General features: G+C 32.6%; 1 protein-coding gene across 1 annotated transcript in view; it reads right to left on the reverse strand.

Moving 5' to 3' along the window:
• LOC145671158 (uncharacterized) overlaps nt 1-15,141 on the reverse strand; it is a 2,642,835-nt gene that overhangs the window by 23,317 nt on the left and 2,604,377 nt on the right. The window lies entirely within an intron of this gene.

Here is a 15,141-nt window from a genome sequence, read left to right on the forward strand (position 1 = left end):
AAACGTAGTTATTAAGAGAGTTCTGCAGAGACCGAAATAGAGGATAGTCTGACGGTGACAGATCCGGTCTATATGGTAGACGCATTTAAATTTCCAAGACCATTCCTTCGATTTCTGATGGGTCGCTACAGTTGTATCCGGTCTAGTGTTTGTCAGCGTTGTATACAACACTCTTCCTGTTGCCAGTTTCTGCTGTTTCTTTTGAATTGCTAAGTGGACTCGTGCTAATCGTTGACTATACAGGTCTATCGTTCTTCCTGGCAGCAGCAGCTTGTAACGCACAATGCTCTTCCAATTCAACCAAACGCACAGCATACCATAATCTTTTAGGGCGTTAATGTGGATTCTGCCATAGACAGTGGAGCTTCTCGCCTCGATCACGATCTTTATCACACATTGTTGTCGTAAGATATCACTTTTCATTACTCGTAATCAACCGTGCCAGAAATGACTCGAGTTCTTTATAGTTCAATAGATTCGCAGATACAAATTCGATCGAGTTAATGTTCTCGAGTCAGACCAGGTAGCACCCGAAAGTCGAGCTTGTATTTGTAGTCAATTTTCTATAAATGCTTTAACAAGTTTAGTGATGTATATTTAATCATTGGAGTTGATATGACTGCTTACATATTGATTTTTGCCAGAATATCATCCAATTTTGCTGTGATTGGTTGCCTACTGCGAGGAGCATCTCGAACATCCAAATTTTCAGAACGAAAGCGACAAAACCATCTTTTGGTTATTGCTTTCGATAACGTATCTTACCCATACACAGAACAAATTTCTTCAAATGATTGCGCAGCTTTTGCACTTTTGTCGAAATAAAACTATAAAATCTAGTGCAGTTTTGTGGAAATTTCACTCATTTTTACGACGCAATACCCCACATCTAAGTATAACAATTTCAACATTAAAAATAAATAAATAAATTACTAACTTAATATGTCAGCTGTCAAATGACGTTAAGCGTGGAAATTTATTTCGTTAAACTGCACCAGAATTTTCAACATGGCAATAATGGCTTATGAGTAAGTAAGGTTAGATTTGGTTTCGTTCACTTATTTTAGGTCTGACCAACTGCGACACACACATCCTGAGATTTGTGATATTAACACTATCCTGTGAACAAAAAGCTCACTACTTTTTTTTAGACTATCTGACACATCATACGTTCCTTCCAGCAGGTATAACAGGGGTAAGACCATAAAACGATAAAATCAATAAATTGAATGACCATAATCTGATTTCAGAATTATTAGGAGAATTAATTATAAGGTAATTAATTTATTTCTGTCTCGAGCGTATTGCTATACTAGTATATCAAGTCTCAGTGTTTAAACACAAACTAGTTTAAGTTGATAATGGAAGTTACTTTATGTCAAGACGATGGCAACAATATGCTCTTGTAACTATCAGTCCTAATATAGACTAGCAAATTCAATCTCAGATTATGGTAATCATTGAAACAATAAGAACAGATAACAGAATTTTAAAGGGTTCTGGCATTACAAGTTTTTTTTTTTTTTTTTTTTTTTTTTTTTTTTTTTTTTTTTTTTTTTTTTTTTACAATTAGTATAGATCTCGATCAGGACACAACGGTATAAGAGCTATTGCGATCCGACTTTTGGAATTTCACATAATCGCTTCTTAAATGTCAGCGAAATTACCGTAAAATTGTGATTAATTCCAGTTTCGAAATCATCGTTCTTTTTTATCGTTGTATTCCTCTCATCGTTTCTCAAGTGAAAGTAGAAGTCAAAAATTGACAAGTATCTCAAGTTTCGAAAGTCAGATCTACTGTTTTGTGTCATTGTATTCCCATCATCTTGAAGCTACGGCGTATTTTACGTTTACAATCGTAGCCTAACTAATCTGATACCATTACAAGTATTATACGAACTCGTATCACTGCAAAACCCCGCGTGTTTTCACTACCCTCGCTTGCGCGTATACTCACATTCGCTAACGCGCCTGCTCTCTTCACATGCACCCACGAGCTACCATGTGGGCCCACTAGCTTTATTCTGCCTTGACTCACTTCAAAAGCATTTGTGCGCTTTTTAGTTGTCACCTACACATGCTGGTTTGTGTTTTTCACATTGTGGTTTTATCACATATGTATCTGGACGTCGTGTTTAGACTCAAATCCTGAAAGAACTGTAATTTTTCAACAATAGCTTATAGTGACCCCCTTGAAATTTATCTATTCTTATCTATTGCCATGTCTCCCATTGTGTAAATCTTTTAAAGAACAATAAGGATAGTGAAAGAATGATGACTTTTCAACAATTATTTTGAATGGTGTGCCTAAATTTGACCTTCACGTTGATACTACAAGACCTCTTCAGTGAAAATAAAAGTGAAAGGGGTTAACAGCCGCAGACGGCGGCCCCAGGAGAAATGAACAGAATCCGACGAAACGTCAGCATAAGAGGAACACAAAGATAATAATGATCATCAGTGTAGGGTGATTAGAGAGATATAGAAGTTAAATTCTGTACTATATCAGTTCGCATCTTGATGTGATATTAGGTAAACATGCAATAGAACATAATATGGCATTGTTTCAAGCCCATTGTCTTATTAACCTAGAACATGTATGCAGCACTAAGGAGCGAAATACATAAATGTAGAGCGAAAACTAATAAGAGAGGAGTTGCATCTCAATTAAATGTGGTGAAATGGGGTAAAATTTTTTGGATGTTATCCCATTTTATGGTGGCTGTAAAAGCCACGAAAGAAATATGTTACTTGATTTCACAATAGGATTATACAAGTAACCAAAATATATCTGGATCTTGCCTCTTACATGTATAATAACGTAGAAATATGAAATGGAAAGTGTGTGCTCTTTACCACGTAGTACTTCATTTTTTCTTATCTATTTTCTTGTTAAAGAAAACATGATGTAGTGCTATGTGAAGGCAATGCATGAAGTGATCATAGAAATTTCGCAAAGCTGTGCCACACGCAAGGCATGTGTTTCTTTGCCACATAAAAGCGTTTTTCCACTATCCTCGCTTATGTGTAAACGCGCCTCTTCCCACGGACGCATCTGTTATGCTTCTGGTCTGACTGTTAGGTAGTATTCGGGTTTGTTTTTAAAAACAGCCACCTAGCACAAGCTGGTTTGTGTTTTATGCACTGCAATTTTTATGCCATATGTGTACACACTGTAGTTATACCAAGTCCTCCTGAAGTCAATCTCCACCCACTGATATAACTCCTTTCTCAACCCTTCAATTGGCAAGCATTTGAAAGTATTATCATTAATACTATATTTAGTTTGCTTTTATGGTTGAACCATGTCTTCCTGATCATAATTTTGTGATTTTAAAAGAATTTTTGTACTTCGCTTACAAAATACAGGGTCTTTGCTACATTGCCATTAAATAGGTGTTATATGTAGCTACTGAGGAGCATTGCCCTATTATGGTAAAATATCATAAGAATACTCTGAGTAATTACCAACAGTTTTGTTTCGTATTTTCCTACAGAGCAAGAAACCGCAAATAATAATAATAATAATAATAATAATAATAATAATAATAATAATAATAATAATAATAATAATAATAATAATAATAATAATAATAATAATAAAAACTTTTGCGGAACGTAGGAGATAAAGCTTCTACTATACTAAATTTTACTGTCCCCTGTTGACGAAGATTAGAAATATCTAAAGAAGCGACCCGCAAATCATGTATATGAATATTGAATGAACACAATAATGCCAATTAAATGACCACTGATCAGTGGTAGAGCGTTCACCTCTGGTGCTTGGGGTTACGGGTTCGATCCTAGCCCCCGCCAAGTGGACTTTGAGGTGGACAAACACCGTGTGCGTGGGTTTTCTCGGGGTTCTCCCGTTTCCTCCCACTTTCTTCATTCCACCATTTCATTCATCACCGTCTCCTTTAGCCTAACCGGCATAACCGTGGGACGTAAAACTCTAAGATTTCATTTCATTTCATTTTTTTAAATGACCACTGAAGTTATAATTCGTGCGGATAACGAATAGAATGCGATGTTGCTTGAGAGCAACACTGCCCACTAAACGGTTAAGAAACAGTTTCTAAGGCAGTAAAAGTGCGTTTACTGCTAAGAAAAGTTCTTAAATTTCATGAACACAAGTATCGCTTTGTGGCAATGCAGAACAGGAAATAAGTATTTTTCGTATGTGTTTTGTAATTTTTGATATCCTAGGAATATATTGATAGAGTTCAGGCTCCATACCCTCATCCAAAAATTGATTTGCGTAACACTGAAGTAGAGTTGTTTATAGTGCTGGTTGGAAACATGAGAAAATAAGGATCCATTGTTTTCTTTATTTCTCAACAGTGAATATTTTGAACAGAATTGGAAGCCACTAGTTTTGTGTAGTAATACCATAGAAATAAATACATATTTTATGAAGAGCAAAGAAAGCAAGAAAACATGAAATATTTGTGACTAACCGTTACGAGTGTGAATGACAGAAGTGGCAAGTCTTTACTTTGGTCATTTCTTTCATTTTTTCAATTTATTGACTTGTTCTTTCGGTTCCGCACAATTTTATAAAAATGGGTCAAAACTTCCCTAAACTTAAGCTAACCCGTTCCTACCTCTACCCTACTTATCCTTATCTTGCTCTACTCTATCCTACTCTAGTACACTATACCCTTTTAAAGCAGTCCTGCTTATCGATGCACAGCTGGAACATCGGAATCGAAATAACAAATTACTGAATCGAAGAATCGAAAAAATGAATGAAATGGCCAAAGTAAAGACTTCCCGACAGAAGTGAAAGAAGAGTAATTCTAGGGGAGGTATATTAAAATAACAATAAATAAGTACAATACTAATAAAAGTTGAAACAGGTTCATGTGGATCTAATCTTGGGTCACCATTTGCGAAAGATGAGCCAGTGAAAGTTCCAAAGAACTGCGATTATCTGCAGTTCTGAAAGTTGGATCGCAAAATTTTTTGTACAATCGTGTTCCTTTCATCGAGATCTAGGGTAATTATGTAACACATTGGCATATATTCCGAAGTTGGGCGTCCGCTTTCGCCACGTATTTTCGCTGTTATCTCCTTTCCACACTTTCTGCAATTTGTTATTAGGTTCATTAATCCGTGCTCTTCACAAACTTTTAAAAGATTTTGCTCGTTATCAACGTATTGCTTCACAAATGTTAAAACTGTTAGTTAATTCCCCTTGTACATTCGCCATGTTGATAACATAAATGCTCGTTTCTTTCCCACAATGCAACTGTTCAGTTACCTTGCGCCAAGTAGTTCCATCCGCTCACCGTGTAGTGCCATGTTTATAACCGCTTATATATAAGAAATAAACAGATTTTTCGAGACTCTCATATATTATCAAGCACACAAATGATCAAAGTATCCATATCTTTCCTGTAAATTTTAAAAATTTTGCTGGAAACGGACGCCCAACTTTGGAATTTAACCCAAAACATTTTTGATGCTACAACGCTTCTGAAGTGAACGTCGAAGTACAAAAGAAAAGTGATTACCTCGAGTTTCGAAAGTCGGATCACAAAATTTGTTGTACCATTGTGTTCCTCTCATCGAGATCTATACTAATCGTGAAAAATATGTGTGAGGACACAACGCTTCCCCCCAACCTTTTAAAGCGTCGTAATGTAAAATAAGTACGTTTACTTTATACTAGTATTACTTGATAAAATACATCATCTACAACAGAGGTATATTTATTTCCTAAAAGAAAATACAAACCTTTTTTTCTGTACAACTTTATTCGAAATGTGCTGCATATTTAAGGCGCAGATATAAATACATGTCACCTATATCCTGAATATGTAATTGTATTTTAATTACCGGTAATAAATATGTCCGAAGGAATCTTTATAATTTGTTATTCTTAGTAATCTATGATCAGGGTCTTATTTCTCATAGCAACAAGTCTTGTAATGTTCTTCACAAGTCATAAAATATAGTGAAGTAGAAATACTAGAATAATAGTACGAGTCAATTCTAAATATTGATGTTGATACATGTAATAACTCACGATATTGTACACAGCGGCATATACAATTGTACAATATTTGACTTGAAAATTTTTGTACCAGTTTTACAAGGTTCTAGGGTTTTATCTTTAATTATTATTATTATTATTATTATTATTATTGTATTTGTTTTTGTAAATATTTTTTAATATCAGGTGTATATTTTTGTTTTCTTTTATTTTGTAACAATTGTTTCAGTGTTCCACTTACAAGCTAAAATTTCTTTGATGATGTAAGGGCCATATTCAAATTGTTTTGTTACTTTTTTTTTTTAACTGATTCTGTTCTCTTATTGATAATTGTCAGTGAATCATAGTATTTTCTAAAGTATTAGTACTCTGTTGCATTAGCATAAATTCAAGTCTTTTCGTTTAGTTCTATATAACATTTTAGGTGTTAATACAGAATTGATTCAATATAATAATAGAATTTGGATCTAGTCCAGTCTTATATTATCTTCCAGTTTTTGTCATATATATTGTTCAATAATAGGTTCCTGGTTCAATATTCATAATTCTTTTCTTTTGGCAACATGCTAACACGCTCAGAAATTCTAACAATCACTTCATTTACTTTAGATTCTGATCACTAAAAATTCTTAATATTGTGGGGTAACTCACCCGGTGCCCAGACTGTCTTTAAATGGCAAAAGAAAGCCATAAGAGCAATAAAAGGTTTCAGTGATAGTATATCATGTAGACAATATTTTAAGGATTTACAAATTATGACAGTTCTCTCTATATATATTTATAGTTGTTTTATGTATGTTGAAGAAAATGAGGACAGTTCAGGTTACCATTCATATTATCCATTCATATAATACTAAACGTAAAGATAGACTTAAATACTCATTATATTAGGTTAAGTACGAGCAGGTGTATTAATGTACTAGTACGAGGCTAAGTACGATTCGTATAACACAAAGAAGTTATAAGTATACAGGTATGAAACTATACAATACATTGTCAGTGCATATACGAGTGATGTGTAGTAAGGATTTCAAAAAACATTGTAAAATTTTTTCTTGTAAATAATTCTGTTTACAGTATCGACGAATTTGAAGAAAAGTATAAATTGTAACTTTTTTCTTTCTTTGTATATGTGTGTTTACACACTGACACTATCTGTTGCAACTAATGTTGTTTAATGACAATAAATATTCTATTCTATTCTTTGCAATTACAAACTTTCGGCTCTCTCATGGAGCCTTGTTCACTGAGAACTAAAAAAAGACAAAGTATATCTTTACTGCTACTGAGCCTATTCCTTTAAATTTTCCTGATGTTTTTCTCTTCCTCTTGTTTTTATCCTCCGTGAACAAGGATCTAGGGCAAAACTGAAAGCTTGGATGTACAAGAAATCTTACAGAAATTACTTAAAGTAGTAAGATTCTTCCATTGATTTCGTAATTTACATATTTATAGTTTCCATCATAATACATGTTTGTGAAACGGTAATTTTATTACTAATTCTAATTAAATATCATATACAGACTTAGCCAAAACATCACATCACATTACTCGTTGAATTTCATGTCAACATGATGCTTCGTATATATCAAATTTATCTCGTAATCTTTCAATTTATTTATTTTTGTGTAACTTTTTAGTATTTAATAATAACCAAGTTCTGTTAGACTAATTAACCGGTGATAAAGCAGAAAGTACGCTTAAAGAACCTGCGCAGATATCCGATTTTATTATTATTATTATTATTATAAATAGTAAAGCTTGGCGTATTGCAAAGTCTTCTCTTTAAAAATAGATGCTTTTACTGGTAATTTAAATTGCTAGAATTGCCTTCACACATATTTTCGTTTTTCATTGTGGAAGCACCTGTCAAAATTAATGTACTATTTTATGGAAGTTTTGCCAGGTAAATTTCTTTCTTCTATATAGAGAGAGGAACAACGGAAGCTGTGTTTCATATAATAAGGTAGAAAATAATTCAATTTTTTTCTCAGTAATTTCTTAAATAAAAAGGCCTTATAGTAATTTAGTATAAGTTCTTTATTATTTTTTATTTTTCAAATCAAGCTGATTGAGTTCGCATATAATAATTTGAAGCAGTTTCTGCAAATTAATAGTAAAAAACTTAGATGGCAACGCATATATTCATGTGTTGATAGTTTAGTGTCAGTTTCCTCTACAACTTTTTAGACAAGGTTCTGGTTATTTTTTGGTGCGCCGCGTTGAAATACCGCTATGAAAATATTTCTGTATAATTTTTTCTTCGTCTTCTAGTCTTTGTTTGAATAGTTTAGCCAATGTGTGAGGGTTAACATTCCATTATTTAACTCTTAAACATCTTAATTTTTTTCTCTCTCTCAAATTGTAGGTAGTTTAATTTTTTTTCTGAAATTGATTTTTTTATCGATATTTAGGCCTAAGTATTTCATATCAGTGCTGATAAATAATTTATATCCATTGATTTCTAGTATATGATATTACAATTTCTGCAGTAAAAGTATTGAACTTAGTTTTACTACAACTGATTTGAAATCTTTACTGATAACACTAATCTATTGTTATATCAAGTTTCTTTTTACCTATATTTATATATACCGCAATTTCACATACTATCAGGTCATCTGCGTACATAAAAGCTGAAGTATTATTATTATTATTATTATTATTATTATTATTATTATTATTATTATTATTATTACTATTATTATTATTATTTTATAATACTCGCATCAGGTCCAACATATAAATACTGAATAAACTAAGTTCTTAGGTTTTGTGTACGTCAATGTGTGCTTGCTTATTTGATGAATTATGAATTATTTAAATTAAATTTAATGGAATGTGTATTTTAAACATTTTTAAATTAGTGCATCTAAAACTACGGAGTCATACGCCAACCTGAGATAGATACTAACCATGTTCCAAATTAATTTCAAACGAGTCAGCCGTTTTCTTGTGATGCGATCACAAAACACAGACAACGCCGATTTCCATATAGCGAAAACAACTAAAGGAATTTCCCCCTTCTCTTTGGGGTAGTCCTTGAGAGAAATTTACTATCTCACTGCTCTCTCTCTTATTCTTCTCATATCGATGAGGTCTGAAGTTAGACTTAAACGGAATCAGGAGGGTCATTATTCATCTCAGCTATCCCGAAAACTATGGATTCGACACTAAGAACCACATTCCGTACCTGCCTTCGCAAAAACTGCGGAGCATAACGTAACGCAAAAGTTTAAAAAAATTAATTATAACTTCTATGCCTATATGTCACCCTCTTCCTACCCCTAGAGGTGCTAGGAGCATTACCCCAACAGTTTAAAAAAACAAACAAAAAAAGATTATAAGTCCTGTGTACTAAATTTGGTTGAAATTGCTGCAGACGTTCCAGGGTAATGCTGGAACGAATATATATACTTAAGTTGTTCGAATAATTTAAGTAATCTGTGCTATTCGCCTGTACAAATCAACATAACTCGAAGGTTTTTGTCTTTACTACTGATTCCATGTGAATTTTCTTCTGTATGGAAGGGAGTTTTGATGTTTTCCCAATTTTACTGAAGTAAGTGAGTAGAGCTTCTATCCTTTCATTTGGTATGTATTTATAATGATAATGTTGGATGTAATCAAATCTTGCAGACACATTACTCTTTAATATTTTTAAAAACTCTCTCTTTTAATGTAAAATGATGTTGTAATGAAGATTTGAAATAATTGATGTCAATTATTTAGATAACTGACCATATACAATATTTCATAATTTTATTCTCGATTATTGTTAATAAACGGAGCAGTTTGGGATGAAAGTCCGAGATTCAATAATCATTTCTAGACCCACTGCCAAGGTTTGTGTACTGTTCTTGTAGTTTACTCAGTTGTTATTAAAAACAGTCCCAAATGATTGATATTCGGGATGACATTTTATTACAGAATTCAAGCCGATTTTTTTTTCTTTTAAAGTTAATTTTCCTGTTTTAGCTTTTATTTTTTATATTTCTTCCTTTCTTTGGTTGTTACATAGAAAACTTTTGAAACATTGATTGATACAATTCTGTCATTCATAATTTCATCAAATAGATTATAAGAATTTTCGTTCATGATTCTTGCATCTTATGGCATATTCAACATGTTTCTTTATCACGCTAACAGTGCTTTTCATTGCTTTTTCTCTATTTGCAATATTTACGCATGAATCGTTAGCGATTAATTATATTATTTTTGAAATTACAAGTAATTGTATCGTAATCATGTAATTTTAATGTAAAAACTAATGAAAATCATGGATATTGGTGAGACGGTGGATGAATCTTGAAACATGTGTTCAGTAGTATTTATTTATTTATTTATTTTTAAGCTGGCTGTGCACAATTTAAGCATTTCTGCCACATGATATACAACATTAATATGTATACCTTATACTATGAACTTCCTTATTAAACAATACATCATACACAACAAAGTGTTCGTTAATAGCAACTTAAGTAGTCTTCCATTAAAAGTTTTAATTAAGAAAACTCCTTTTTGTAAATAGCCTGAACAGGAGAAGGTTGCTCCATTATAATTATGTGATACAATCTAATTAAAAACCATCTATATTCGACATAAATGATATATTTTCTAGTTGTTGTTTTGAAGTATTAGCACAGGTTCTAATATTTCAACTCTTGAGTTCAAAGAGAGAGAAGCGTATGTATTAACAAGTGATCGTAATGAATTTGTTCATTATATCCTACTCTAGCGTTCTTCTTTTAACAAGGATAACATTCATTTTGTCTTGTGTCATCTCTAAGAAAATCTTAGGTTTCTTTTAGTTCACCGTAAGTTATGCACTTTTGCATATATTTAATAAGGAACTCGGCATTTTTATTTTATATTTGGAGACAGCTGAAAAATACGTAGGAGTCATTCTGTTTCAATTCATCAAATCATGGAAAATTTATTGTCTCAAGAGTTTGATAATTTTTTGTACGTTGAAAGACATGTTTGAGAATAGTTATTTCCCAAAATAAAACTTTCCCAGGTCTTATAGTTAATTAGTAATTAATTACGCAATTAGCTTCAAGATCACTACTCAAAAACAGCTGATTTTGCGTTTTATTCTTTATTTCAATAACCATAAGAGCTATGAAGCTAAAAATTTGTATCCGCATGTAATTTTGCCTGTATATTTCAAATATGCAATCAAAACTAATGAATATTGTATACGTGTAGAGTTATAGCAGCATTTATAGTCCCAAGTTCAGGCCCCGGAATTAGCATGTGGTGAAAGTTGTGTGTGGGGCAAATTTTAGCACAAGATGAAGAAATACCTATATTTTGTGTGAACTAAATTTGGTTTTGGCTATTTGAACCCAAGGGCCAAAATAAAACTTCTATTATGTAGTAAATTTTTCAGTAGTGATGAATCTGCAAGGGATTAATACATCCTTCAAACGGCTACTTCAGGTTAATGAACCACGGAAATCAGCCAGAACAGCCTTGGAAGGTGATCGCGTAATCAGTGACCATTTGAAACATAACGGTGTGGCTGTACATAAATTTTTAGCAGTGTTCTTGGCAAACTTAAAAACGGAGCTAATATTCCTTAAACATGTCATATATTTCAGTGATGGCTTTGGAGCTCAATATAAAATTGAAAAAAAATTCAAGAACACTCGTATGCACAAATCAGATTTTGGTCTTACATGTGAGTGTCATTTCTTTGCCACTTCACGTGGTAAAATGTTTGCTACGGCATAGGCGGAACAACAAAGCGACTAGTTACTCGTGCAAGTTTAGGAAGGCAACTGCGAAACAAATATTAAATGCACAGCAGTTTTATAAAGGGGCTGTGGACAATATCATATCCATTAGATATTTTTTTGTATCAACTGAAGGTGTTCAACAGCATCGCACGTCTCAAGAAAATGGGTTTATCCGTATGGAAACAATACCTGGAACAAGAAATAATCATGCTTTCATTCCTGACAATAAAATAAAAATTGGACTAATTTCCTCTACATCAACGGAACACCTACATAGAGTTTGGGTAAATAAGAAACACAAACAGAAAACATCAGAAGTAAAAGTCTTGGATCCAATGCGTGTATCTGTGGTTGCAAATGGATTGGGATGGTGCTGGAATATTCTGAGAAATATAAGAACTAGAACACAAAGTTCTTACGCCCTGCAGCGCCCGCTTCTACTTTTCACTGGCCTGGACCGACGATATCGTATGCGTGCCAGCCTAGCACATTTTTATTGACACATTGGCGTGGGGGACCCGCGTTCGATTCCCGGCGGGAGCTCATGTAGTTCAGATTTCATGTTAATCAGTAGGTCCCGTGTCATACAGCCTCGCTGCTGAAAGGTACATTAAATTCAAAATCAACTCAACTCATTGACACAACAGATCACACTTCTATCACAGTTAGTGGAAGATCACATAGTGTGTCACGTGAGACTGTTAATAAAATTAACGGGTTATTCAAGAATTTCAGTAAACATTTATACATTGTACAATGCTGATAGTTAGTAGATGAGGCAACTTATTTTTTGCTATAATTGTGGGCAGGGTCGCCCGAAGAAAATTTTCTAGGGGGGAAATTCCATGGTTGCTATATTACGTATACGTGATTTGCTATATTCCATGGTATTTAATATACGTGATTTGCTATATTACGTATACATTTTCGTGAGCCAGGGGGAGGGGGAGGCTCCCTTCAGGCGCCAATGATTGTACGCTACTGTGTGGAATAGTTGTAATTAAAGTAATATAAGTATCAAATAGCCTAATAGCCCATATTATTATTTCAGAAGCTCGTTAAGAGGCGAAGGACATTCAGATTTTTGGGGAGTCTTAGGTTTAAATACCTAAAACCAAATTTGGTTCACACGAAATATAGGTATTTCTTAACCTTGTGCTAAAATTTCATACATGTAAAACTTTCACTACATGCTCATTCCGGGGCCTGAACTTGGGACCATAAATGCTGCTATAATTCTAAACCTATACAATATTAATTAGTTTTGATTGCAGACTTGAAATATACAGGCAAAATTACATGCGGATGCAAATTTTTAGCTTCGTAGCTCTTATGGCTATTGAAATAAACGATACAACGCAAAAGTAGCTTTTTTTAGTCTTGACCTTGAAGCTGATTGCGTAATTAATTACTAATTAACAATGAAGGCTGTAAAACAACTATTAGCAAACATGCCTTTCAACGTACTCTGAGACCATGATTTTTTTTTTTTTTAATTCTGGTTGATTTGAGATAGAACGGCCCATAACACCATTATTACCTATATCTAGAAATTAAAACACATCATTCGATTTCGCGACAAAGAAACAGAAGTGAATAGCATTACCTCTCTCCGAAGAGAAATAATTCAAATAAAATGAATAGAAACTGAAGACTTTATTGTGTCAGAGAATTTAATTCATGAGAAACATAACAGAATGAAATTAATATTAACTGAATCACTAATTTAATAATAAGAAAATTCAAGAAAATTACTGTGAAACAAGTAAAATTGATAAGTCTGAACAGACTTTTTCACATTCGTTAATTATTATCTGGATTCTGAAGGGGGATGTTCCCGACACTAAATATTGGCGAAAGTTACAAATTTAAAAGAGTTTTTGAGATGAGCCTACGGATTCCAATAGAATAACAATTCTCTATGTAAAGACAGACAGACTTGTGCACGATTTAATTGCTCAATCTTCCTACAATTATAGGTAAGAGAAAGATTAATAAAGGAATCAGTCGATGTACTTTTTACAAAATTATAGTCATTCGTGAACATATGAGCACTATAAAACTAACAATGAGAAAGAAAAGTCTAGAAAATACAAGAGTACTTTTGGTCCTTGAATAAAGAGTCACAAAGGTAACTATAAAAAGAAAAAAAAAATGTAAGAGGAGTCAAGAAAGTACTTTTGGTCTTTGAATAAAGAATTACAAAGGTAAATATAAATAGTAACCAGTATAGGAAGAACGAAAAAGTACTTTTGGAACTTGAATAAAAAGAAACTAAGAACAAAAAACTCTAGGAAGTACAAAAGAGTACTTTTGGTCTTTGAATAAAGTTAAAAAGGTAACTATAAAAAGGAAAACATGTAAGAAGAGTCAAGAGAAACAAGTATAGGAAGAATAAAAAAAAAAGTACTTTTGGAACTTGAATAAAAAGGAACTAAGAACGAAAAATTCTAGGAAGAACAAAAGAGTACTTTTGGTCTTTGAATAAAGAGTTACAAAGGTAATTATAAAAAGGAAGAAATGTAAAAAGAACCAAGAAAGTACTTTTGGTCTTTTAACTGTAAAACTTACCCTGATATTACTGAAAACTTTTCTAATAGTACAGATACGTTACTGTAGTCACCTTGAAACTATAAGCAGTGCTTTTCATCTACTTATGAATCAAATAAAGCATTCAATAGATTCTCTGCTACTTTTGGTTTGGTTAAGTATCCACAAACTAATACTCCATTCTTTGTAGAAGTATTATAGTAGCTCAATTTCTATAAGAACTCCAATTAATGATTTGTATAAAATAACGTGAAAATATGGCAACGAATTGTGAAAAAAGTAACAGCATGGAGTGTTAAAAGAAACAGTTTTTATACTTCTATACCACAACGATGGATGACATATGATGTAATGAGTTTGCTGTAGATCCCTTAAGAAAATTACACTAAGAAAGATAAAGAGCTTCTATTGCAAAGTTTAGCAAAGTTTGCGATTTAAAAAAAAAAAAAAAAAAAAAGTTAACGCATTTAATTAAAATATGTGTAATTTGAAATAAACTAAATCAGATTTGGTGTACCCTAAATAATTGCAGTATGAAATCACACAAATATTTACTTATTATAGATAGATAGATAGATAGATATAGTTTAAAATATATATGTACAAACAGCAAGGGCCACATTGCAAGTCCAAATGGATAATTACAAAGCTAACTGTACGAAAGAAAAAGTCCAGTACAAGAGTTATTGAAACTCTAGTGAAATATTATTGTAAATAGTCAGAAACAAAACCATTGGAAATTACAAAGAAAGAGAAAATTACCTGAGTTTAACAGAAAATCAATCAGGAAGTAAAAATGTAAGAAAATATTGAAGATACTTTGATGAAAAATAATTTAAGACATTG

The sequence above is a fragment of the Thermobia domestica genome, chromosome 15 (assembly GCF_964235325.1).
Source record: "Thermobia domestica chromosome 15, izTheDome1.hap1.1, whole genome shotgun sequence".
Taxonomy (NCBI): Eukaryota; Metazoa; Arthropoda; class Insecta; order Zygentoma; family Lepismatidae; genus Thermobia; species Thermobia domestica.